Below are 26,689 nucleotides of genomic sequence, written 5' to 3'. Positions count from 1 at the left end.
TGCTCAAAATCCAGAGAATGATCTGATTGGTTCATTCATATGGAGGCATGGGAATATTACATTCTTATGGACAAGAGAATTCCTATTTGATTTAAAGCAAGAAAAGAGAAAAAAATGTATATATTAACTGGGGAAAGCTTTTAGAGGCCTGCCAAAGACCTATACAGAGATATTACTCCAAAAACCTGCTCAGGTAAAAAGAGCTAACCTTTGATATGTTTCTCCATTAGGGACTTCCATAAGGAACAGAGAGATTTTTGATGTACCATGATATACAGATACAGTATAAGTAAAATGTTAAAGTGGAAGAAATGGAGTAGACTATGGGATTGGAAGGTTTTATTTTCTATGTTGGAAAACAAGACAATTATATCAATTAGGATTCTTTTAGCTGCAAATAATAGATCCCCAACTAACACTAGCTTAAGGGATATGACATTTAATTGTTTTATGTAACAAGAAATCTAGAAGTTCCAGTTTGGAGGCTGCAGTTCAAAATGTTGTTGAAACCCCAAGTTTCCATCCTGTTTTACTATCCTCAGAATTTGGCTTTTTGTCTTGGTGCTTGTGCCCCATGATTACAGGGTGGCTCCATCAAAGGCAGAGACAGTGGGCTGGTAAGGGAGGCAAGGAATAACTCCTGGCAGGGGTTATTCTCTTGTTATTAGAGATGAAAATATATTTTGAAGAACCCACTTCCCTACCAGCAGACTTCCTAGTAGATCTCATTGGCTAGAACTGGGTCACATGGCCATCCCAAGCTCAAAGCTGGGAAGTATCATGTGGTTGAAATGAAGGGGGCAGCCATGTTGGTAGTAATGCCTTCCCAAACCAAACTGAAATTCTATTAGCAAGGAAATGTCTAATGGGTAGCTGGCCTATAGTGCTTCCAGGACAGCCATTTTATATAGCTGCTCTCTCATATGTAGCCTGTAAACTCCATGGGAGCAGAACATCATCATCTTTGACCACTGCTATGCTTTTCACACCAAAGAGTACCTACCCCATGGTAGATGGTCAGTAAGTATTAGCTGGTTGACTTAATGTACTTTGTAATATTTGTAATACTTAATAACTCAACTTTTCTCTGGTAAGCTGGAGGATGTGGCCATACTACATTATACTTTGCTTGACCTAGAAGTTGTATTGAAAATCATATATTTATATGGATCTCATCAGGGATGTGATTTAGAGAGGATGGAAAATGTTAACGTCTAATTGAGAAACTTACATTTTATTTCTGTTTTTAAAAAATCAGTTTTATGAAAGAGAGAAGACAATTTATTTCTAAGTGTTATCCCTAAAAGTCTGTTTAAAGAACATTTATACTGACTGATTTTATGAGTAAAAGATTATAAGTTTTCATTAAAAGAAAGAGGTGTTTAAGAGTTTAGTTCAATTTTTTTCATGATATGATCAATAAGGAGAGGATACCGTGATGATGAATTAACCATATCCATACACAAAAATTCTTTTCTGAGATTCCAAGGAATGTTAAACATTATAGCAAAAGAATTAACTTTTTCAAAGAACAAAACGGTGTTTTTATAAATAGCTTTTTATGGGGAGACACTTTGCCACTCTTTAACGTTCACAGCTATGGTATGCATGGCACCTGGGGCTCACCTGATTCAAGAAACTTGCTCCTGAATGGAGCACCCAGACAGACCCATAGATATACATAGACAAGTAAATAATATCAGGACCAATGGATTAATCAGAATCAGGAATGGACTCAGGAAGCCTCTCAGGGATATATAGAAGATAATGTTTGCCAGATTTCAGAGCTTGAAACTCAGTAAAGTTAGTTACATTTCCTCTTCAAAGTTCATTCTTCCCTTTCCTGTAGAAAGCCTCATGCAATGAGGCTTTGTCCACTTGCTCCCAAGCAACCATGGAATTCTGGTAGAACCTTTCTATTGTTCCCCAAACCATAGCACTAGAATAGTCCTTGGCAGAAATCATTCTCTCTGCTTTATTACTTGGATACAACCTCAGAATCCTTAGAACAGTGATTTAGGCATCAGATACGAATAGAGTTGACACTTAAAATGACATCTAACTTTTTGTAGTAATGGTGGTTTTACAGTCACTTAATGAGAAGTGCATTTTTAGTGATTTTGTTATTGTGTAAACATCATGGAGTGCACTTACACAAACCTAGATGGTATAGCCTATTATACACCTAGGCTATATAATATAGCCTATTATACACCTAGGCTATATGGTACAGCCTTTTGTACCAAGGCTACAAACCTGTACAGAATGTTACTGTACCAAATAGTGAGGCAACTGTAACACAGTAATTAGTATTTGTGTATCTAAATATAGAAGTGCAGTAAAAACATGGTATAAAATATTAAAAATAGTTTACTTTTATAAGGGACTTACCATGAATGGAGCTAGCCAGACTGGAAGTTGCTCTAGGTGAACTAGTGAGTGAAGGGCGAGTGAATCGTGAAGGCCTAGGACATTACTGTTTACTACTGTAGACTTCATAAGCACTGTACACTTAGGCTACATTATATTTATGGAAAATATTTTCCTTTTTATTTCTGCAATAACAAATTATTCTTAGCTTACTGTAACATTGTTACTTTTTAACTCTTTTGTAATAACACTTAGCTTAAAACACAAACACATTGTACAGCTGTACAAAAACATGTCTTTATATCCTTATTCCTTATTCTATTAGTTATTTTTATTTTTTAAAACTGTTTTTGTTAAAAACTAAGACACAGACACATACTTTAGCCTAGGCACACAGGGTCAGGATCATCAAGATCACTGTCTTCCACCTCCACATCTTGTCCCAGTGAAAGTCTTCAGGGGAAATAACACACATGGAGCTGTCACCTATGATAACAATGCCTTCTTGTGGCATTGTTACTACCTGCTGAAAGACCTGCCTCAGGCTGTTTACAGTTAAGTTTTTTTTAATAAGTAGAAGGAGTACACTCTAAAATAATAATAAATTATATAATAAATACATAAATCACTAATAGTCATTTATTATCATTGTCAAGTATTATGTGCTCTACAAAATTGCTATACATGTATGACTGGCAGCATAGATTTCTTTACACCAGCATCATTGCAAACACATGAGTAATACATTGTGCTATGATGTTGTGATTGCTACGATATCATTAGACAATAGGAATTCCTCAGCTCCATTATAACCTTATGGGACCACAGTTGCATGTGGTCCATCATTTACCAAAAAACATTGTTACATGGTACATGACTATATAGCTTTAGAGAAGAAGTACAGATAGAATTAGTCCTGACAGATGATGCACTCTTTTAATTCTTTCACTCATTCATTCATTCGTTCATTTATCTAAAACCAGTCAATCTCTCACCAAGTATGAGGTACTTCAAGAACTAGATATAAGTAAATTAATCATATAAGAAATGAACGTAAAATAATTTATATTTTATACTCAACACCATTGCAACATTTAGTAAGTGTCGAATAAAAAGTCCTATGTGTGAATTTTTATTTGATAGTGTCTTGGTTCAGAATGCATAAAGATATGCTGTGCTATGAGTAGTCAGTTTCCAGTGAATCCCTTTTGCAAAGAACCTGAAGATGAACAAGGAATCCCGAAGCATTCAAGTATTTTCTCTGGCCCTTTCAAAGCAAAGCAAAGCCAATCACAGCATCATATGCCAGAAACCTAGCCTGTAGAAGACAAGATCTTCTAAGAGTATCTATAGGCTCCTCAAACAACAAACCTAATGGCTCTCAGTTGAGCCTAACTGCATCTGAAGAGGAAGCAGTTGGGACATGACAGCTTCACATCAGTGGTTTGGGGCAGTAGCAGAAATGCTGGAATGGTGTGCTTTGAAGAGGCTTGCCTGTTTTTTTAACTTTATGCCATGCCACTGCCATCGCGATTTTTTTGACAGTTCCAGGGAAAATGCAAACAGAACTGACCTCTCCTCGGCAGCTCTGTAACCGTGGGGCTCATGTGCGCAGATTGGCATCTGCAGGCACATCTTTAGCAAGTTGGCAGCCTTCGTGCCCTTTGCAGGTTGCAATCAAACCTGCCTTCTACAGCAGCCTCTTTCTGGTTGATTAACTTTAATGTAATTTTAATTAAAAACCACAGTGTCAAAGGGTTTAGCTACTCGAGAAATGAGCACAGACTGCGGCCCAGTGGCAGCAGTCACTTGGAAAATGGAAATGTGTCCTGACAATGTTGTGCAGGGGCCAGATAAACAGGGTCGCTGCAGCACTTCTCTCACATGCAGGAAACAGGCAAGGGAACATCAGAACCAAGAGACCGGCTTGTATATCAAGGGTTCTAATGTATGAATTTCAGGTGCCATCAACATTTTTGAGACCTTGTTCAGTCCTGGCACCAAATACTCTCTACAATGGCTGGCTGTGACCATTCTGTTCTCCTCTTGGCACTTTGGTCTCTAAATCGACACACAAATCTGGGTTAAATATGAATCAAATTTCAGACAGGAAAAAGGGAGCCAAGGCTTACTGTATTATTCAATTGTAGATCTTCACTCTTTTCACTGCGTGTATGTTTTGGGGACAGGGGATTTTAAATATCAGAGATAAGCTTTTCTTTCAAGGAAACACTTCCTTTGGGATATGATTCCTTGACTCCTTTACAAATAGTGCCAAGGAATTATAACTGAATGACTTCTTCCAAAAAGATTACTGCATTACTTGAATTGGAAGAATATGAGGAAATAATTTTGCAAATATGTTTTGTCATGATAGGTTCAGAAAATACATTTTGTTTACTAGGCTTCCTTATGCAATATAAATAATTATTTATATTTTTACTTATAATTTTTAATTATTTATATTGCATAAAGAGGTCTAATAAAAATGTATTTTCTAAATAATTACATTGCATAAGGAGGTCTAGTAAATAAAATGCATTTTTAATAATACAAATAATCATTTTAAAACTTCTGTTTATCCTGAAGGTATTATGTTTTTTAAATTCCTGCTTTTAAAAAATTGTCAGGTTGATGTTAAATAATGCTCAAAATGAAAGACTGAAATGTGGTCCCGTGTGGAAGAAGTATTTTATTAATGCCAGTGGGATGAACGCCTCTATTCCATGCTGAAATGCCCTTTATTCTTTCTCAACGTAGCTAATTTTTCAGGGCACAACTCTCAGGAGAACACCTAGTGACGTCAATTCTTCAGAGGAGAATTTCCTCCACCAGGTTTGTGGGATGCTGAGGCTGCTTTGCTGACAGATGGGGCCAGTACAGGTGGGCCCAGAGCCATGTGAACAGAAGGGGCCCCTGGACCCTGACAGAGAGGATAGACAGAACGGTGGGGGAGAGTTTAGGGCAGTGGACAGGGAGGGGAGAGAGGAGGCATAGAGGATTTCTACACTGAATCCAGCAGAGAGGAAGAAAAGCAAAAACAAGCAGATGGGTGGACAGGGAGAGGTGATTTGAATTGTATAACTTGCTTAAGAGACTAATAAAAAAAAAATCTCTGGGGATAGGAGTTCACCGCAGGCAATTTTGGAAAATTGGAAACTTAATCTAAGATTGCCAAAGTAAAGAAGAGTACAATAAAAATAAATATGAAATAAAAGTATGAAAATGAATTGCATATGAACTTGCAGGATGAATCCTCTGCAGGTCTCTGTACATATCCAGGTAGAAAAGAATCATTCTCTGGCTTTTTCTGGTGTTAAACAGCCATTATTATTGCTCTCATCTCAACTGCTTACTCTATTAAAAGACAAAATAGGATTTTGATTGCCCCTTCGGCAAATGACATGACTGATCAAAATGAACTTAGAGAACAACTCAATGCATTTATGCAGATCCTATGATGGCAATTTAAAAAAAGAAAGAAAGAAAATTACCAGAGTAGGATCTGATCAGTTAAAGCAGAGTATCCAAAAGTACCTTGCCTAGAATATTACTTTTTCAGTATACTTATATGTGTGTTTTGGGAAAATGGTTCTATGGTGAAATAAATGTTTTGAGACCTGGGTTATAAGTCAAACCTTTTTTAAAATTTAATTTTACCATAGCACTTTTCAGGGCTTTCATGTGTTCTCTTACATATATAGATTTTTTTTTCTCTAATTTTGATCATGGAATGCTTTGAAAAGCATTTCTTGAGGATAGTTTACAAAGTATATACCCTAGGAAATACTTTCTCGAACCAGGTAAAGGAGGTTATCTGATTGGGTACATTTACAATGGACGTGAGTCCCCATTTGCATTGCATTTGTTCAGGAATAGGCTGACATTGACCATTCAGGAGAAGTCATCTTACAACTAATACTGTAAATCAAAATGTTTGAAACATTCTATTTACAAGTGGCCAGATCAGTGGTGCCATTTTTATCTATTTTGCAGTAGACATTTTGAATTAAAGAGTTAATATTTGGTTAGAAGTGATAATAAAAATATGTCCTAATCCTTGTTGCCTAAGCACTGGCTGAGATAGATTCTGGCCATATACACAGCTGTACTTGTGTGTTCTAGCTAAATGCCAAGTCTGCTTCTAAATTTTTCTTGGTTTTCGTTTACAATGAACAACAAACAGAACCTGAGCTCTATGAAAGCAGAGTCAGATTTGGCTTTGCTCACTATTGTAACCCTAACACTTATCATGTAGTTCGAACTCAACAAATATTAGAACTAATAAATTATCCCTCTGGCTAATGTTGCGTACTAGTTGTAACACATCAGAAAACATAAGAGCTAGCATCAAACAATATTGGAGATAACTTTACTAAACCCCAGCAGCTAAAATGGTCTTTTCTTTTGTAAGTTTATTAAAAGTAATATTGAGCACGAGTTACATGCAAATCACTCTGCTATGAACCCTGGAAGATGAAGAGATGAATGCAAGAAGAGAGTGACTCTTTGGGGAGCATATAATTTGGTGGGGTGTGACTTTAATATGGGAGAATGAAACCAAATTATTGGTGGGGATAGAGGGGATGGAAATTGGGCAGTATGGAGTGGGTACAGAATTAGCCATGTTCAGGCTCAAGCTTCCAAGTGGAGAAAAGCTACCACATTTAGATTCATTTCATCCACATGATCAATGTTGGATTTACATTGAATGAGGACCATAGAGCTGGTTAGAGAAAGAAGGGCAGGCATGTTTGATGTGGTAACTTCGTTACTTTATGTGAGCACACAGAGTACAATTCTTCAGAGATGGCCTCATTGGTTTAAAAGGAACTCAGCATTTCTCCTCCTGGATTGTAACAATAACCTCCAATAAGGGCAGGCATGTTTGATGTGGTAACTTGGTTACTTTATATGAGCACACAGAGTTTAGGTCTTCAGAGATGGCCTCATTGGCTTAAAAGGAACTCAGCATTTCTCCTGTTGGATTATAACAATAACCTCCACATTTGCAGAACACATTTTCACATGCTTTTTAAATCCATTATTGCACTTAATCTTTACAACAGCTCTGGGTGATCATATGTTTACTCTAACTTTACAGACAAGGAAATGGAAGCTCAGGGTAGATAAAGTCTTCATAGTTCTAAAACTCGTTGTTGAGCAACTGGTCTGGCTCTGAGTTCTCTGTCCTGAGTCCTTTTCATCAGTATAATCACCTTGAAGACAGGCGGTTTTATCTTCCCCAGAGTTCCCATTGTAGTACTGAACAAGTAAACGTACACAATTAATGCAAATCTAGATGACTCTTGTTTCCTTTGTGCCTAGAGGTCAAGTTTGATCATACTTCATATGGCATAAGCACCTTACATTTTATTCCTCAAGCACGTTTCTACACTTAGTAAGTAGTAATTATATTTGTTTCCATTATTGAACATATCATTTTGTGCCAGGGGCACTGCTATGTAGTTTTGATGTTATTTGCCTATCTCCCACATGAATCTAAAATTTCCTGGAGGTAGATGATAGTATATGTTATTCATCTTTGAATTTTAGGCAATTTGAGACTTCAACTGAAGTAAAAGTTTGGCTCTACCTTCCAAATGCTATAGGCCATTTCCCATATATCTTATAAACCCTGTTCAGGACTATAAAGATATCATTACAAAAACATTAATTTGATCTCAATTCTTGAGAAAAATTTTAGTTTCATAAGCAGTTAAATTTTTTGCTTCTGAAATACCTTGATGCTTGGACTCTGCTGGATTATAAGTTTCATGAGGATAGAGCAATATTTGCCTTTTCTATTCCCTTATCTCTAGCATCTTTTTTTCCCTCAAACATACCAGATACTTAATAATTGTTCAGTGAATGACTAGCATTACTATTTTTCCTCTAAAGGAGAAATCTGATTTTGCTGATGCTTTAGGAAAGAACATATCAGTAATTACTAATAGTAAAGATTTTTTTTCAGGTGAATCTGACTGTTAACCTGCTATATGCAAATGTTGAACAAAATACATCCTGGAACTTCCCTGATACTCAATGAATATAGAAAGTAGAAATGAGAAGCTTAATTCTAGTTGATATTTGCTATCAGCCAATAAAGCAGATAGGCCAAACCAGATCTGGGAAGAAAATCATTATTTCTGTAATACTTGTGGTTTAGAATTTTGAAGTCTTGTTATTATACACTCATCAACTTTATATGTACTGAGGAAGTCTGGATAACAGGGACTAAGCATTAACTACATGCATTGGGCCAAGGATCCTATGGTGATGATTTTATTTCCATGATTTAATTTAACTGGCATAATATGTTAGAATGTGTATTATTAGTCATTTGACTAATATCACTCTGAAAGTAAGGCTTAGAGAGGCAACTAACTGGCCTAAGTTCAATTCACTAAATGGTAGAATCTGCTTGGCTATACCCTTACTGACAAAACAGCTGGGTGTAATACCAAAGGCAGACAACTTAACAGAAAGATCATAAAAGAAACACTCAAAGAGAGTGCTACCAAAATCAGTCATCCCAGGTTGTCTGTGCAGATACTCAAGACTACACCCTTGAGAAATTACAACAGAGGCTACATTTCAGAGGAAAGAGATCTCACTAAAATAGGTTAGTGAAGTCACAAAAAACAAACTAACAAACAAACAAAAAACAACCAAACTGCAACAAAAACAAACTCTGGTGAGGACAGAAGTGAATTAGTATCCAGAGCTGCTTTAACAAATTTCCAGTTTTCAACAACAATTAACGAAATCACAAGACATGCAAAGAAACAGAAAATTGTGACCCATACATAGGAAAAAAGAGGGCAACAAAAACTGACTGTAAAAGGGCCCAAATGTCAGATTTAACAAAGACTTTAAAAGAGCCATTTTAAATATATTCAAAGAACTAAAAGAAAATATGTCTAAAGAGGTGAAAGAAGATGTGACAACATCTCATTAAATAGAGAACAACAAAAAAGAGATAAGAAAATTATAAAAAAGAACCAAGTGGTAATTCTGGAGTTGAAAAGCATAATAACCAAAATAAAAAATTCACTAGAGGGTTTCAGCAGCAGGTTTGAACTGACAGACAAAAGGAATCTGTGAACTTGAAGATACATTGATAGAGATTATAAAATCTGAAGAATAGAAAGAAAAAAATGAAGAAAAATGAATAAAGCCTCACAGAAATGTGTAATACCATTAAGAGCATCAACATATGATAATAGGAGTACCAGAAGGAGAAGAGATAATTTAAAAAAAAAATTGAAGAAATAATGACTGGAATCTTCCAAATTGGCTGAAAATATTAATCTGCACATCCAAGAAGCTCCATAAACTCCAAGTAAGACAAACACAAATAAATTTACATTAGTATACATCATAGAAAAATGCTGAAAGACAAAGACAGAGAAAATTCTGAAAGTATCAAAGAGAAAAATGACAACACATATGACAGAATTCCAATAATATAAACAGCTGACTGCTCATAAAAAACAATGAGAGTCAGAAGGCAGTGGGACAATATACAGTTGACCCTTGAACAACACGCAAGTTAGGGGCACCAATCTCCTGTTAAGAGAAAAATCCTCATATAACTTTTGACTTTCCTAAAACTTAACTACTAATAGCCTACTCTTGACTAAAAGCCATACTATTAAAATAAAGTCGGTTAACACATATTTTGTATGTTATATGTATTTTATACCCTCTTTCCACAATAAAGTAAGGTAGAGAAAACATGTTATTAAGAAAATCATAACAAAGAGCTAGGTGTGGTGCCTCACGCCTGTAATCCCAGCACTTTGGGAGACCAAGGTGGGCAGATCATTTGAGGTCAGGAGTTTGAGACCAGCCTGGCCAACATAGTGAAATGCTGTCTGTACTACAAATATAAAAATTAGCCATGCCTAGTGGTGAACGCCTGTAATCCCAGCTACTCAGGAGGCTGAGGCAGGAGAATCACTTGAACCCAGAAGGCAGAGGTTGCAGTGAGCCAAGATTACACCACTGCACTCCAGCCTGGGCAACAGAGCGAGACTCTGTCTTAAAGAAACAAACACAAAAAGAAAATCATAAGAAAAAGAAAATATATTTACTATTCATTAAGCGGAATTAGGTCATCATAAAAGTCTTCATTCTTATTGTCATCACATTACATAGGCTAGGGGGAAGTAGGAAGAGGTCTTGCTATCTCAGGGTTGGTAGAGGTAGAAGAAAATCCATGTGTAAGTGGACAAATACAGTCAAGCATGTGTTGTTCAGAGGTCAATTGTATCAAAAGTGCTGGCAGGAAAAAAAAAATCCCAACAGTGTGTCAACTAAGAGACTTATATTCAGTAAAACTATCCTTCAAAACCAAAGGTGAAATAAAAACATTATCAGATAGACAAAAACTGATAGAATTTATTGGTAGCTGATATACTTTGCAGAAAATACTATAAGAAGTTTTCAGGCTGAAAGCTATAATTCCAGATGGTCATTTGAATCCATTTTTAAAAAGCACCAATAAAGGCACTATTAAAAGACAGTATAAATGTATATTTTCTTTCTTTCAATGTCTTCAGTGATTTAAAAAGTAGTTTAATAAAACTATATAATTAAACTGTTGAGCCTAAAACATAAAGATATAATATACTTGACAATTAACATTACAAAGTAGGCGAATGATAGTAAAGGTGTATGGAAGTAAGAAAATGACACCAGGTGGTAACTTGAATCCACAGGAACAAATTAAAATAACAAGAAACATTTCAAAAGAAGGTTAGTATAACAAACTATAAACATATATTTGTTCTCCTTTCTTTCCTCAGCTTCTTTAATAGACATAAAGTTATATAAAGTAATAATTATAATAATGTATTGTTTGGTTTGTAATATATATGGATGTAATATATATGTAACAATAATAGCACAAAAAAAGGGGAAAGGGAATGGAACTCTATGGGAGTAACATTTCTTTATCTCTCTGGAATCGAGACAATATATATCTTAAGTAGGTTATGGTAAGATGTATATGTTAAGCTCAAGAACAACCGCTAAGAAAATAAGTTAAAAGCTGTAGTTGGAACACCTGGACACAGGAAGGGGAACATCACACACCAGGGCCTGTCGTGGGGTTGGGGGAGGGGGGAGGGAAAACATTAGGAGATCTACCTAATATAAATGATGAGTTAATGGGTGCAGCACACCAACATGGCACATGTGTACGTATGTAACAAATCTGCACGTTGTGCACATGTACCCTAGAACTTAAAGTATAATAAAAATAAAATAAATAAATAAATTACAACTCCAAAAAAATTATAGGAATTAAAATGTTACAGTAGAAAATATGCATTCAGTGCAAAACACAATAGTAAAAGAGGAAAGGAGGAAAAAGCCAGAAGACATATAGAAACCAAAAAGCAAAATGGCTGGCATAAATCTAACTATATCAACAAAAACATTAAATGTGAAAGATTAAACAACCCAATCAAAAGGCAGAAATAGACTGGGTATAAAAACATGATCCAATTATAATGTCATCAATAGGAGACAAAATTTAGATACAAAGACACAAATAGTTGAAAGTAAAAGGGTGGAAAAAGATTGATCATGTACACAGCAGCCACATGAAAGCTTGTGTAGTTATAATAATATTTTTAAAAGAGGTTTAAAATGCTACTACAGATAGAGAAGAACATTAGATAATAATTAAAGAGTTAATCCATCAGGAAGATATAATAATAATAATAATAATAAACATTCATAGACCTAACAGCAAAACCTCAAAATAAACAAAGCAATCTCTGACAGAATTTAAAGTAGAAATGCACAATTCAACAATAATAGTCGAAGACTTCAACACTCCACTTTCAATAATGGATAAAACAACTAAGCAGAAGATCAATAAGGAAATAGAAGATCTGAAAAACACTACGAATAAACTACAATCTATGTCTATCGAACACTCTACTTAACAGGATTAGAACACACATTCTTCTCAAGTGCACATGGAAAATTCTCCAGGATAGACTCTATGCTAGGCCATAATACAAATCTCAATACTTTTAAAAGAATTGGAATCATACAAAAGATGTTCTTCGATAACAGTGGCATGAAAGTAGATATTAATAATGGAAAGACAATAGGGAAAATCACAAATATGTGAAAATTAAGCAACACTCTCCTAAATAACCAATAGGTCTAAAAAGAAATCTTAAGAAGTTAGAAAATTCTTTGAGGTTTAGAAAATAAATACAAAGCACATAAAACTTATGGGATGCAGCTAAAACAATGCCAAGAGAGAATTTTATAGCACTAAATGTTTAGATTAGGAAAGAAAAAAAGTCTCAAATCAATAACAAAGTTCCACCTCAAAAAGCTGAAAAAAAGAGAACAAATTAAATCCAAATCTAGCAGAAGAAAAGCAATAATAAAAATTAGAATGAAATTAATAAAATGGGAAATAGACAAGCAACAGAGAAAAATCAGCAATAATAAAAATTAGAATAAAATTAATAAAATGGGAAATAAAAAAAGGAGAAAAATCAACAAAACCAAACTTGGTTATTTCAGGAGACCAATGAAATTGACAAAATATTGGCTAGACTGACAAAAGGGAAAAAATAAGAGAGAATACTCAAGTTGCTAAAATCAGGAATAAAGAAGGGAATATTGCTATTAATTTTACAGAAATAAAAAAATGGATTAAAAAGAACACTGTGAGGAAATGTATACCAACAAATTAGATAATCTAGATGAAATGAATAAGTTCCTAGAAAGACATAAACTACATAAACTTTTTCAAGAATAAACAGAAGATCTGAGTATATTTATAAAAAATAGAGATATGATTAGTCATCAAAACACTTTCTGCAAAGAAAAGCCATGGCTCAGATCAGTTTACTAGTGAATTCTACCAAATGTTTACAGAACAATTAATAATAATCTTTCAAAAAATAGAAAAGAGATCAGGCATGGTAGCTCATGCCTGTAATCCCAGCACTTTGCAAAGCTGAGGTGAGTGAACCACTTGAGCCTAGGAGTTCAAGACCAGCTTGGGCAACATGGTGAAACACCATCTCTACAAAAGATACAAAAAATTAGCTGGGCATGGTGGCATGTGCCTTTAGTTCCAGCTACTTGGGAGGCTGAAGTGGGAGAATCACCTGAGCCCAGGAGGTTGAGGCTGTAGTGAGCCATAATGGTGCTACTGCTCTTCAGCCTGGGTGACAGAGTGAGACCCTGTCTCAAAAAAAAAAAAAAAAAAAAAAGAAGAAAAAAGAAAAGAAAAAAAGTATACTTCACAATCCATTCTGTGAGGTTAATATTACTCTGATTTAAAACAAAACAAAACAGGTTAAGAAAATGTGGCACATATACACCATGGAATACTATGCAGCCATAAAAAAGGATGAGTTCATGTCCTTTGTAGTGACATGGATGAAACTGGAAACCATCATTCTGAGCAAACTATTGCAAGGACAGAAAACCAAACATCACATGTTCTCACTCATAGGTGGGAATTGAACAATGAGAACACTTGGACACAGGGCAGGGAACTTCACACACCAGGGCCTGTCATGGGGTGAGGGGGGTGGAGGAAGGATAGCATTAGGAGAAATACCTAATGTAAATGATGAGTTAATGGGTGCAGCAAACCAACATGGCACATGTATACGTGTGTAACAAACCTGCACATTGTGCACATGTACCCCAGAACTTAAAGTATTTAAAAAAAAAAAAAACAGGTTAAGACATCACAAGAAAATAAAATTACAGAGCAACATCTCTTATAAACATACATGGCAAAAATCCTCAACACAATACTAGCAAACCTAATCCTGCAACATATAAAAACATTACATACCATGACTAAGTGAGATTTATCCCAACAATGTAAGTTTGAATTAGCATCTGATAATCAATAATGTAATAAACATATTAATACAATAAAGTACTAAAACCACATAATCATCAGATTACAGCAAAAGTATTTGACAAAACTTGTACCACTTCATGATAAAAATACAACAAACTAAGAGTAGAAAGAAACTTTCTGAATCTAATAATTTAGATCTACAAAAATTCACAGCTAATATCCAACAGCAAGAAACTGAATGGCTTTCTGCTAAAATCAGGAGCAAGACAACAGTATGTGCTGTCATCCCTTCTATTAAAATTTTACTGGAGTTTCTGAAACTACCTTTGCAAAATTTGTAATAGTGAGAAAATTATGTCATGAAAGAGATCTGATCTAACCAAGTCTCCAGCCTTTAACCTCCAAACTGTTTTCAGGCTTTTCTGGGCTTGGGCCAAGCTAACTTTGGGAGAAATTTAGTTTATAGTTTAAATAATAATGGCCCTTCCCCAAAACTAAACCACATTTGTAAAGCTAATAAAAGACCATCAGGTTAGAAGTATGACAGTAGCCAGAATTCTGCTAAGGTGTAGATATAAAAAATTAGCAGCCTTTATTCCAGAGGTCACAAGATTTGCAACTTCCCCAATTATCCCTGCAGATAACATCGCTATTGCAGAACCTAAGATTAGCCTTTTGAGATGTCATTTCCAGTTTTTGAATTTATGACCACCAGTAGCTCCACTTGGGCCAGCCCTGTGGTCCCACCCAGAAGTGGACTCAGCACATGAGAACTATTTTCCATATCCTTATGATTGCACCCCCAGCCAATCAGCAGCACCTATTCACTTGCCCACCAAACTAGCCATTTCAGAAAGGTTGATTTTCAATTTTCAGAAAGGTTGATCTGAATAATAATAAAACTCTAGTCTCCTGTTCAGCCAGCACTGTTTGAATTAAACTCTTTCTGTATTGCAATTCCCCTGCCTTGGTAAGTAGGCTCCATCTGGGCAGTGGGCAAAAATGAACTCATTGTGTTATTGGAAAGGGGACCAGATCCAGACCCCAAGAGAGGGTTCTTGGATCTCGCACAAGAAAGAATTCAGGGTGAGTTTGTAAAGTGAAAGCAAGTTTATTAAGAAAATAAAGGAATAAAAGAATGTCTACTCCATAGACAGAGCAGCACCAAGGGTTGCTGGTGGCCCATTTTTATGGTTATTTCTTGATTATGTGCTTTAAAGGGGGTGGATTATTCATGTCTTTCCTTTTTAGACCATATAGGGTAACTTCCTGACATTGCCATGGCATTTGTAAACTGTCATGGTGGTGGTGGGAGTGTAGCAGTGAGGATGACCAGAGGTCACTCTCATCACCATCTTGGTTTTGATGGGTCTTAGCTGGCTTCTTTACTGCAACCTGTTTTATCAGCAAGGTCTTTATGACCCATATCTTGTGCCAACCTCCTATCTCATCCTGTGACTTAGAATGCCTGTCTAGGGATTCAGCCCAGTAGATCTCAGCCTCATTTCACTCAGACCATATTCAAGATGGAGTTGCTCTGGTTCAAAGGCCTCTGACCATTGGGCAGTTACATTTCTAGTCAGGGAAATTGGGAAGGAAAATGAAATAAAAGGCATCTAGAAAGAAATTAGTGAAACTATAATCGCAGATGACATAATCTTGAATATGAAAAATCCTAAGGATTTCACTAAAACTATTATAATGAATAAAGTTCAGCAAAATTGAAAGACACAAGATCAACATACAAAATTAATTGTACTTCTATATACTTGGCATGAACAATCAGAAAATAAAATTAAGAAAACATTTTGAAAGAAACTTAAGAAGGCCTAAATAAATGGAAAGACATCTTGTGTTCAAGGATTGACTTAACATTATTACTATTGCAATACTCCCCAAATTGACCTACAGATTCAACACCATTTCCATAAAAATCCTACCTAATTTTGCCAAAATTGACGAGGTGACCCCAAAATTCACATAAAAATGGAAATCATCCAGAATACTCCTCCTTCTCTCAAAAAAATATTTAAAAAGGTAAAACATAATGAGGTCAGGAGATCGAGACTATCCTGGCTAACACAGTGAAACCCCATCTCTACTAAAAATACAAAAAATTAGCCGGGCGTGGTGGTGGGCGCCTGTAGTCCCAGCTACTCAGGAGGCTGAGGCGGGAGAATGGCGTGAACCCCGGGGGCAGAGCCTGCAGTGAGCCGAGATCATGCCACTGCACTCCAGCCTGGGCGGCAGCAAGACTCCGTCTCAAAAAAAAAAAAAAAAAAAGGTAAAACATAGTTTTTGTCACAAATGGTGCTGGGGCAACTGTATATCCATGGGAAAAGAATGAAATTGAGTCCCTACCTCACACCACATACAAAAGTTAACTCAAAGTGGATCAAAGACTTTACCTCTGTGATCTTTCTCCCAAAAATTCATATCCCAGTCTAATCATGAGAAAATTCCAAATTCTAATACAGAGGCATTCCTACAATATACCTGACCAGTGCTCTTCAACACTGTCAGGTCATCAAAAACAGGGAAAGCCTGAGGAACTGTCATAGCTAAGAGGAGCCTAAGGTGCATGACAACTAAATGTCATCTGGTATCCTGGATGGGATCTTGGGACAGAAAAAGGACATTAGGTAAAAACTAAGAAAATCTGAGCAAGCTATGACATTTAATTAATTGTAATTTATCAATACTTGTGAACTATGGACTTGTGGCTTCTCCATGCAATGTAGTTGGATTTCTCATGTGGCAATTGAGAATTTCAATAGTCAAAGGCAGAAGATTCCAGTCCTCTTAATGGCTAGGTCTGAATTAGGTACAGTGACACTTTGGTTATAATCCATTTGTCAAAGCAGTCAGTGATTCAAGGAGAGAGGAATGGACCTCCTTCTCTACCTAGCTATTTTTAACCTGCTGTAGCTGTCATCTCCTGCTGGACATAATATCATAGACTCTTACAATTACAGCCCATCAACCATCCTCCTATGAAGTTCTCTTTCTATTAAAGATAAAAATTAATCTTGATTATTTTCCTCCCACACTTAACATTATCTATTGTCTGACTTCTATCTGTGCAATACACATGGGCTTTGTAACATAACTTTTCACAATCTAGCACCACTTTGTATTCTAAACCTCACTTCCAGTACTCCTCTGTAAGAAGCTATACCAGTCTCAGAACATACCTTATCATTTCAGGACTCCAGGCCATGCACATGTTTTTTCCTCTGCTAGAAACAATACATTCTCTTTGCCCAACCCCCACCCCGCCTCCCCTTTCTCTCTCTCTCTTTCTTTCTGTGCCTTCTTGACTTCCCTAGGCAGAGGTGGTCTGTCTTAGTGTGGGCTGCAATAATAAATTACCATAGACTGGATGGCTTAAATGACAAACATTTATTTCTCACAGTTTTGGAGGAGAGAAAGTCCCAAGATAAAAGTTCTGGCAGATTTGGTGTCTGATGAGGACCCACTTCCTGGTTTGTAGATGGCCACCTTCTTGTTGTAGCCTCACATGGCACAGAGCAGAAAGAAAGAGCTCATGTCTCTTATTTTCGTAAGGGCACTAATACCATTCATGAGGGCTCCACTCTCATGACCTAATTACTTCCCAAAGGCCCCACCTTCAAATATCATCAAATTGGGGATAAGTTTCAACATATGAATTTTGGAGTAAACACATTCAGTCCACAGCAGAGTCTCTTTAGTAATCTGAGTGTCCAGAGAATTCTGCTCATTTCTTACAGCTTTTGTCATATTGTGTGGTCTTTTATCTGTTCTTTCTCTCTCTCTCTCTCTCTCTTTCTCCTTCTCTCTCTCTGGACTGTACAACCTTTGAGGGCGGAGAAAAATTCTAGTTCATTTTTCTATTCCTGGTGTTTTAGCACAGTAACTAGCATATAGATCATAATTACATCTATTAAATGAACAAATTACAGGAAAAAAAACCTGGATGGAATATGGTAGCAAAAAAGCTGGGTACTCCCAATAACTTGACATTTTTTATTCTTTTCCTGCAGGTATCAATGGTGAGCAGAAGAGGAGCAGGGAATGATGAAAGACCACACATTCTCCAAAAGTCACTAAGCACTGTCTGCAGATGGAACATTCATATTTTCACATAGTATAAGTCATATGATCTTTGATCCTCCATGTATTGCTATCCAGCCATTTACTTTAGAATGTCAGCCTTTATACTGATATCACACACACGTTGTAAAATGTAGTGAAGATAAACGGGTGAAGTTAAACTTACAATGCTTTTGCTGTTATCCATAAAAATGCAATAGGTATTGCATAGAATTAGTTACAAGCACAAAACTGTGATACCCTATATGCCCCTGTTACAAGAAAGTTGTCCTTTTATATTATGGGTATTTATTCGATATTTTCATAGTTTAATTACTAACAAAGCATTAATAATGCCAGATTGTGCTGACAAACATTGCAGTCTCTGAATAGGAGAAAGAATATATTCTTTGCACCATTATACAATGATTTAGAACTTTAATAGTGTGCTGGGGAAAAAACATGTATCTGTAACCTGAAATAGTTGTTTTACCTCCCTGAGTACAAAATATGTCACACATTCTCTCCTAAATGTATTTTCTATTTTTACCAGTCATTTTGTTGCTAAAATGTAAGATATGGGGATGGGATGTGGGTGATTGTCTCCGTCCTTTTGGGCTTCTATAACTAAAATACCTTAGACTGGGTAATTTATAAACAACAGGAATTTATTTCTCACAGTTCTGGGGGCTGGAAAGTACAAGATCAAGGCTGTGGTGGGGTTTGGCTGGCGAGGGCTCCATCCTTCTTGCTATATCTTCACATGGTGGAAGGAGCAAACAAACTCCCCCAGCCCTCTTTTACAAGGGCACTAATATTATTTGTGAGGGCTTCACTCTCATGACTTAATCACCTCCCCAAAGACCCTACTTCTTAATACTAACACATTGGGGATTAATCTTCAACATATGAAGTTCGGAGGAACACAAACATTCAGACCATAGCAATGTTTATTGGGGTGAATGCTCATTTAACTTTTCCCAGAACAATCCCTCTTAAGTCTGCTAACCTCCTGTAGTTAATGATAAAATTTCCTTCATTTTCCAAAGTGTTCTTGTTTGGATTATAAATTATGTAATTACCCTAATGACAATTAACTAGACATTTTTTTTCTTACTGTATAGCACCAGTATGGGCAATTGCAGTGGCTTTCAAACTTGACTACAACTCAGGGAGAAATACATTTTTCATTGTAACATAGTGCACACACACACATGCACGCGCGCACACACACACACACACACGTGCACTAGATAAAGCAAAAGCTTCAGGAAATGGTACTTGGATATTTTCAAATATATTTTAGTCTGTTTTTTAATTAAAAATCTCTAGTCATGATACATTAAATTGACTTATTGACTCACAGCTTGAAAAAACACCAATATTTTGGATGTGTTTTAAGGTCATAGAACACGCCTTCTGATTTTTTCCTTCCCTAGGTAATCCATGCAAGTTGCCAATCTTCTCTAAACAACACTCTTCCTCATCTATAAAGTAAATATTAATACCTACCTGAAGGTGGCAGAGAGAGTTAACTGAGATAATTTGCTTAATGAGCCTGAAATCTAGTCAACACTTACTAAAGGTAATTTCTTCTCCTCTCTTCCGCTTCTAAACCAACAGGACACAGCTGAAGTTCACAGGTTTGTAAAAGTGAAAAAATATTTTTCTTAACCCCCTGACCTCTAAAGTTTGGTCAGAGTGTTTAGCCACTGATAAAACATCTTTAAGCACTGTTACTTCTATGTTCAACTAAAAGAGTCACTTTTCAGTAATTTCCGGTCAAGCCCATCACAATAGCACTTGCAGCTTCTCGAAAGAAAAGAAAGAAAGAGAGAGAAAGAAAGGAAGAAAGAGAATTGAAGGAGGAAAGAAGGAAAAAAATCGTGATGAAGACTTTAAAACTTGTCTTATTGAGGGATGGGATGGTGAGGAAGTTGATTATAGTGATGGATGTGACAGACAGGGCCCGTACTTCTGTTTCTGTTCTCAAACTAACAGTTTTCACACATAACCGTTTTCACACGTAACACATAAGTAGAATTTCTTTTGAATATTTGCCTTGGAAATAATAATATAGCATTTATTATATTTATTATATATAGAGTGTGTGTGTGTGTGTTTGTGTGTCTGTGTGTGTGTGTATCCCACATGTCCACATGAGAAATAATGAAAGAAGATGGAGCCCAAGTAAGACAGTCCTGATGCCCCATAATGCAGAGAGACAAAGAAGTGATGAAATCAAGTACTCTACCTCTGGGCCGCCAGAATCCAGGTCTGGTTCCAGAGTCCTCTGGTTTTCACCGTGTTGGGGCGGGGCCTCCCCGGGTGCACAGCTTTTCTACATTAGTTGGCATCTACTGAACCTTAGGTGATCACAGCAGTGGTAAAGACAAGCCAGCTTCCGTCTTTCCATAGTTTGCTCCCCTGTACTTCAGGAGGGAGTGGAGCCCCTCTATGGAATGCAATACACAGTAGGCATCCTATCACTATGTAAGAACTCGTCTTGCTCCCTCATTTCACATTACATCTTTGACTGTCTTTCTCAGTTGTTTCACCTTGGCTAGTTTTTACTCTTTGGCGAGTACTCTCACAACTCTCTTGTAGGCAGGAGCCCATTTTCTTTTTCTGAGTACTCCGGACTCCTTGCATGGTGCTTCCTGGGCAAGGGGTGCTCAACAAATTGTGCTGATAATTAAGTCATTCACTCAAAATATATTTATTAAGCACCTAGTGACCAAGACAGAAAAAAGTTACTATTGACCTTCAAATCACCAGATCTAATGATCATTCCTTACTGCTCATCTTCCTCCACCATTGCTACCTTAGAGGCCTCCCGTGCCTGCCTCCATTTCCCAGACTTACTGCTTGATTCTCCCTGGCAAGCTTTCCCTTCACCATTTTTTTTTCAGCACTTGTAAGGAACTGAATCTGTCCCCAATAGTACACAGTTTGAGTTAGAGCCAGGACTAGAACTCAGGCCTGCATATAATCAAAGATCAGAAAACGGCCAAATCTTGGTGTTTCTATTCATAGGGAGGAAACCCAGATGGGCCTACTCACAATACATGCTTCCAAATGAAAGAACGTTTTTCCCCCTAAGGACATTGTTAGGACACCGTCTAGCTAGAAGATATTCAGAGAAAATTCACTCCTTTACCTGCCCTAGGGAAATGGGAAAATTCAATGTTTGAGCCATTTACCCAAAAGAGTAATCCATGCTGGAAATTTTGCTGAAAGTATTCTTTTAAAAGGCCCTTCTGTCTTTATTATGACGATAAGACTGCTGAGTCTGCCCAAGCATATGAGGTTGCAAAGAATATTTCTTTTTATTCAGACCTTGTATTCTCTACATGATGAAAGGATTCTTGGCACATAGTTGGCAATTACTATCTAGGTTTTCTGCATAACATAGGTTTTTTAAACTAAGCTTTTAACTCAATAGACATCAGGCTCCAATGAAAATACATGTGGCCTAACACGAGCAGAAATAAACACAATTCTAATCAACTTAACTGTTGACAAAAGCATGTGGTTTCATTGCTTGCGGCCAAAGTTGTAAGAGTGGACTCTGATTTCTTGCAGGAACACCCCTCATTTATGTGTGCAAATAGGGTAATTAAGTGTCCAATTACCAGATTTGCATTGGCAAATGGGGGCTTTGTGTGGGTAAAATTCTCCATGGTTTGGGACCAGCTGAACTTAGGTCTTTTCTTTTTGGATCAATCCCCCAACAATAACACGGGCATGATGAAGTTCCCTTCTTGTCCTGATCTGAAGCCATGGCTGAAGACTTCCCTTGTTTTGGTAATTCAGTGAAGCAGAGAGCCAAAGTTAGGATCTGGGGCTTTTTCTTCCTTACTGTCTACTCTGAAAAATAATTAAGCATTTCAAGTATTTTCAGACTGACTTTTTTTTTTTCCTGCTGGCTCTGTAGAATTGATTACTAAGGTGAAATACTTGTAAATATTCCTTTTAAAAATTTAACCATATGGAAGCATTAAGTTGAAAGACACTTCATAAAACAACTTTATTCTTTTCTCCCCCAGCTCTCGGGTGAAATCTAAGATGGGTCCAATGACTTTCTCAAGTTTCAGATAAAAAGTTTCTGGATACTTTTAGTCATGAAGCCAATCTTCTTACAGTAATGAAGACATCCTTTCTGGGATATCCCGTCCTTTCTGGAATGTCTAGTCAAGGTGGAGTAAACATATTCCACTCTGTCTCTCTCCATGAAGGAAGTTAAAACCCTGGATGGAATGTATGTAGCAGTTCTCTGAGGAGCCTGTAAAGTAAGTAGCAGCAGGTAGATTAAGGAAAGAAACCAGAACCTGAAGTACTACTGAACCACTTTTCCCCTCTGGCATCTCCTGCCGTAGGACCGAGACAGCTGGAAAACAGAAACTATACATCAGGTACAGACAGAATGAACTCCAAGAAAACCCACTTAATTTTAGTCTAAAGAAGGAGAAAGGGGGCCTCGTGGGATCAAAGGGAATTTATGTTTTCTACTCCTCTATCTCCCAGGAAATTCTATGGCAGTGGTGGTGACAATTGCAGTGGTGGCTGGTCAGGTATCCAAAACTCCAAGAAAGGAGAGTCCTTATGTATGACCAGAGAAACTGAAAGAAGTTCCTGCTGCTTTTTCCCCCTCTCTATCCTCTTGCTGCTCGGCATTGGAGGCAGAAAGAGCTGGCCCCTTACTCTGGCCACTGGTAGCCTTCAGTTTGCTGAGGGCTTGTATGTTTTTGCTCACTTGTTTTTCTACAATATTCTTCGGCTACAATGACCACCACATAAACTCTTGTTCACATATTTTATGTCCAGGACAAAGCTCCTATCCTTGATCAAGCCTCTTCTTTCCGGAAATGGCTTTACCTACCTCTGTTATAATCATCTCGTCATTATCGCTTTTGCTCATAGGCTGTCACCTTCATTTGTGGATTCATTCCCACCCTTCAGTGGCTGTTTCAGTGCTTTCAACAAATATCTGAAGGAATGACCAAGTCTGTTTTCCTAGAAATAAAATATTCCAAGAAATATTTAAGGATACATTAAGATTTCAATAAAGCCTCAAAAGCACTTAAACAAAAATGAAATTATTTGAATATTTTATTATAGATATGACTGCAATACAATTTATTGCCCAAACTGGGAAATGTTTGAGAGTGAAAGGGGGAAAAGGCACTAAAATAATGAAGACATAGTATTTGATCTACAACAGGTATTAACTGGAACACATTACGGTCCTCATTGTAAACTTAATGGCAAATACCACTTTGTCTCTTGCTAGTTTCTTCACAGTTTCTTCTTCACCTACAGACCTGGATGTATACATACGTGCACAACCCCCTCTAGAAATGCACATGTTTTAACTTCATGTCATATCCCAGACTAAGCCAACTAAGGAGAATAAAGATGTAGAAACTTTAATATTGCTTATAAAATTATATTTATGCAGCTTCCACCTTTCTTTCTAACTTTGTCTCTTACCTACTCTCCAAATACGATTTCTCTCAAACAGAAGAGATGAACAATTCCCTGGCACTTTGCAGTATACTGTAGCTTTTAATTGAGAAATGGAGCATTGTGGTTGAACATTCTTTTAGAATCATTCTCATACGTTAAGATCTAGGTTTTGCTATTTACAATCCATGTAACTCCAGTTCTCTTATACAAAGTTTCCTCATCTATAAAGTGAAAACCAAAGGTAAACTCTCCAAGGGATATTGTGAGAATTTAATAAAATAATTGGCATAGAAATGTGAGATGTCCCAGGCAAAGTCGTGTGTGTATTCACCCCAGTCAGTTCCCATTTTGTAAATGGCCATCTACATTACCAATTTCCACAAAATGGTATGAGAGGGAAACTGTTACATATTTAACATGAAGCCAGAAATTGTAAGGGAGGTTTAAATCTAAGAAACTTCCTTAGAGATACTTCATCGCCTCTAAAGCAACATCCAATTCTCAGGCCGAAATATGTAACTACTGCTTGTCCGTTACCAAATTAATAGACGCTTCTTTCTAGCTCATTAGCACGTGTTGTTTAAACACCTTCTGCTCTGGAGGAGAAATACTTCTAGAATGAGGAAGAAAGAAGAAGATGGTAAAGAGCTTAATAGGTGGGTCTTAAACCGAACCCCACAAGAAAACCACTACCACCATCACAACAACAAACCAGACACCAGCTTGCTGAACCCCTGAGTGAAACTAAATTTCTTTTTCAAATCCAGAATATTTAACCAGGAGGGTGCTCTGATAATCAATTCTGATCAAACAAAAATTTATGTCTTCTGAAATTATCAAACCAGATTAAACTTGGAGGACCATCTGTTAAGACCAAGCTAATATTTTAACATCTTATTTGCTAGAGAAATCCATTTTCTTGTGTGTGCATTTGGTGTCACGAGTGGTGAAGGCCATTGAGTTAGACATTGTTAAGAGACCCACAATAGCATACTAGGTTTGGCTGAGTATCCTCCTGGGCTAATTACTATGTCCTCTGAGGGAAGGAATCTCCAAATTACCAGGGAACCTGTAGCTCTTTACCTATCCACTTAGGATTCAACAGTTTCAACCCTGAAATGATCTTTGATCAATGCACAAATCAAAAGACTAAGAGCTTTTACAGTATAACAGACATTATTTTGACTATAGGTGTTTCCATCAGCTCCTGGCTGACTTTCTCGTTGCCCTACTTCCGCTGGAAAACTAAGGTGGGTTATGTTTCCAGTTCACTTACTGAAGTCATCACTTGATTCTCTCCATAATGGAGAAGAAGTCATCCTACAGTCTTTTGTTGCTACGATCTTTACAGAAAATTGTGAATAATATGACTATTTGAGTAATATCATGTCCTGGTTAATTATATATTTCTTAAGGTTACAAGTTAACAGAGCATTTTCTCACTCTCCACCCCCACATTAGCTCTGAAAAATTTGGTAAGGATTTATAGTTTCCTTTTCTCTGTGAAAATAGTATCTAAGTATGTGTGTTTGCATTGTTTGGCAGTTGTTTATACTCTAGTTTCTACCAAAACTAATTTATTTTGCCTTTGTAAGTATAATTTATTCCACATTTACCTCTTAACATAATCCAGCTGTAGGGGTTGAAAAACTATATCCTGTGGGCCAAATCCACCTGTTCTCATAATGTTTTTTAGGACACAAGTACAAGAATTTGCTTGCTTATTGTCTACGGCTGTTTTCAATATCAGAGTAGATAGGTGTGACAGAGGCTGCATGGCTGGTGAAACAAAGAAAAAAAAATTACTACCTGGTCCTTTACAGAAAACATTTGCCAACCCCTTGTCTAGTGTAATCATTCCAAACACAGAAACTCACTGCACAGATTTATAGAAAGTAAAGTGCAGTGTACTCTGTTGAATATATTCTAAATCTATGACATATCTTAGAAGACATTAGTTTTAAGAAAATTATTATTGACAGCTGTTTTTTCATTCCTGAGGAATTCTCATTAATTAAAAAGTTCTTATGTAAAATGCAGCAAACTCCCAGTAATGCATGCTTCATAATTAAAAAATTCAAATGTTCTTATGTAAAAATCATGCCTTCTAGTTTCATCAAAACTTAAGGATATTAAATGAGATTTAGAGTCACTGAATATATGCTCTGTATTTATTAATATATTATATATTTTGATGGGGGGGAGAAGAAGTAATGTGTTCCTGCATTTCAACTAGCTTCTAATATTTATGAAGAGGTATAATCCTAATGAGGTCTTCCATAATTGAAATGTACAAAAAAATGAATAGCACAGAGAAGCCAGAATTCTGAGCTTTCACTTATTATCAGTAATTTATCATTAATTACAAACACTGGTTAAGCACTGATGCTGGCCCAAGCCCTTTGGTTTGCCTGAAATCTGATATTATACAAAGTAAGTCATGGTTTGTATTCTCATTAAGCTTATAGCTAAAGACATAATTACTAGAAGAGAATAAAGTTAGTCTTTAGAGGAGCCATTAGCTGTCTATGGCCATACCACCCTGAATGCACCTGATCTTGTCTAAGAGTTATCTTTCAATAGCAGTGTTAAAGCATTTCTCTTGCACATCAAAGACCTGTTTTAAAAGTGGTGAAAGGGCTCAATTTGAAGGGAAAAGAGAGGGCATAATTTTATCTTTGATTTTAGGCCATTGGCTGTCAAAATTTGCTGCATATTGAAATTCCTGAGTGATTCTAGCACACAGCCAAAGCTGTGAACCACTGGTCTATAATAATTCTTTTCGAACTTTAAAGTGCATCAAATGACCTGAGGATCTTGTTAAAATGCAGATTCATAAACTGTAGGTACAGGGTGGGGTCAGATGATGCTGATGCTACTGGTTCATGGAATACATTTGGAGTAACAAGA

General features: G+C 36.6%; 1 long non-coding RNA gene across 2 annotated transcripts; it reads left to right on the top strand.

The window, feature by feature from the left end:
• On the top strand, positions 1-25,029 carry LOC129532431 (uncharacterized). Of its 2 annotated transcripts, XR_008678172.2 has the most exons (5): positions 1-193; positions 7,699-7,771; positions 18,262-18,365; positions 19,750-19,895; positions 22,360-25,029. It is a non-coding gene; the product is annotated as an uncharacterized lncRNA (long non-coding RNA). The 2 variants fall into 2 exon arrangements; XR_008678171.2 differs by having other exon boundaries at positions 18,262-19,895; positions 22,360-23,230.
• The last annotated feature ends 1,660 nt before the right edge of the window (positions 25,030-26,689 follow it).

The sequence above is a fragment of the Gorilla gorilla genome, chromosome 2 (assembly GCF_029281585.2).
Source record: "Gorilla gorilla gorilla isolate KB3781 chromosome 2, NHGRI_mGorGor1-v2.1_pri, whole genome shotgun sequence".
Classification (NCBI taxonomy): domain Eukaryota; kingdom Metazoa; phylum Chordata; class Mammalia; order Primates; family Hominidae; genus Gorilla; species Gorilla gorilla.
The sequence above is the reverse complement of the archived record's forward strand: the minus strand, read 5'-3'. Positions and strand labels throughout refer to the sequence as shown.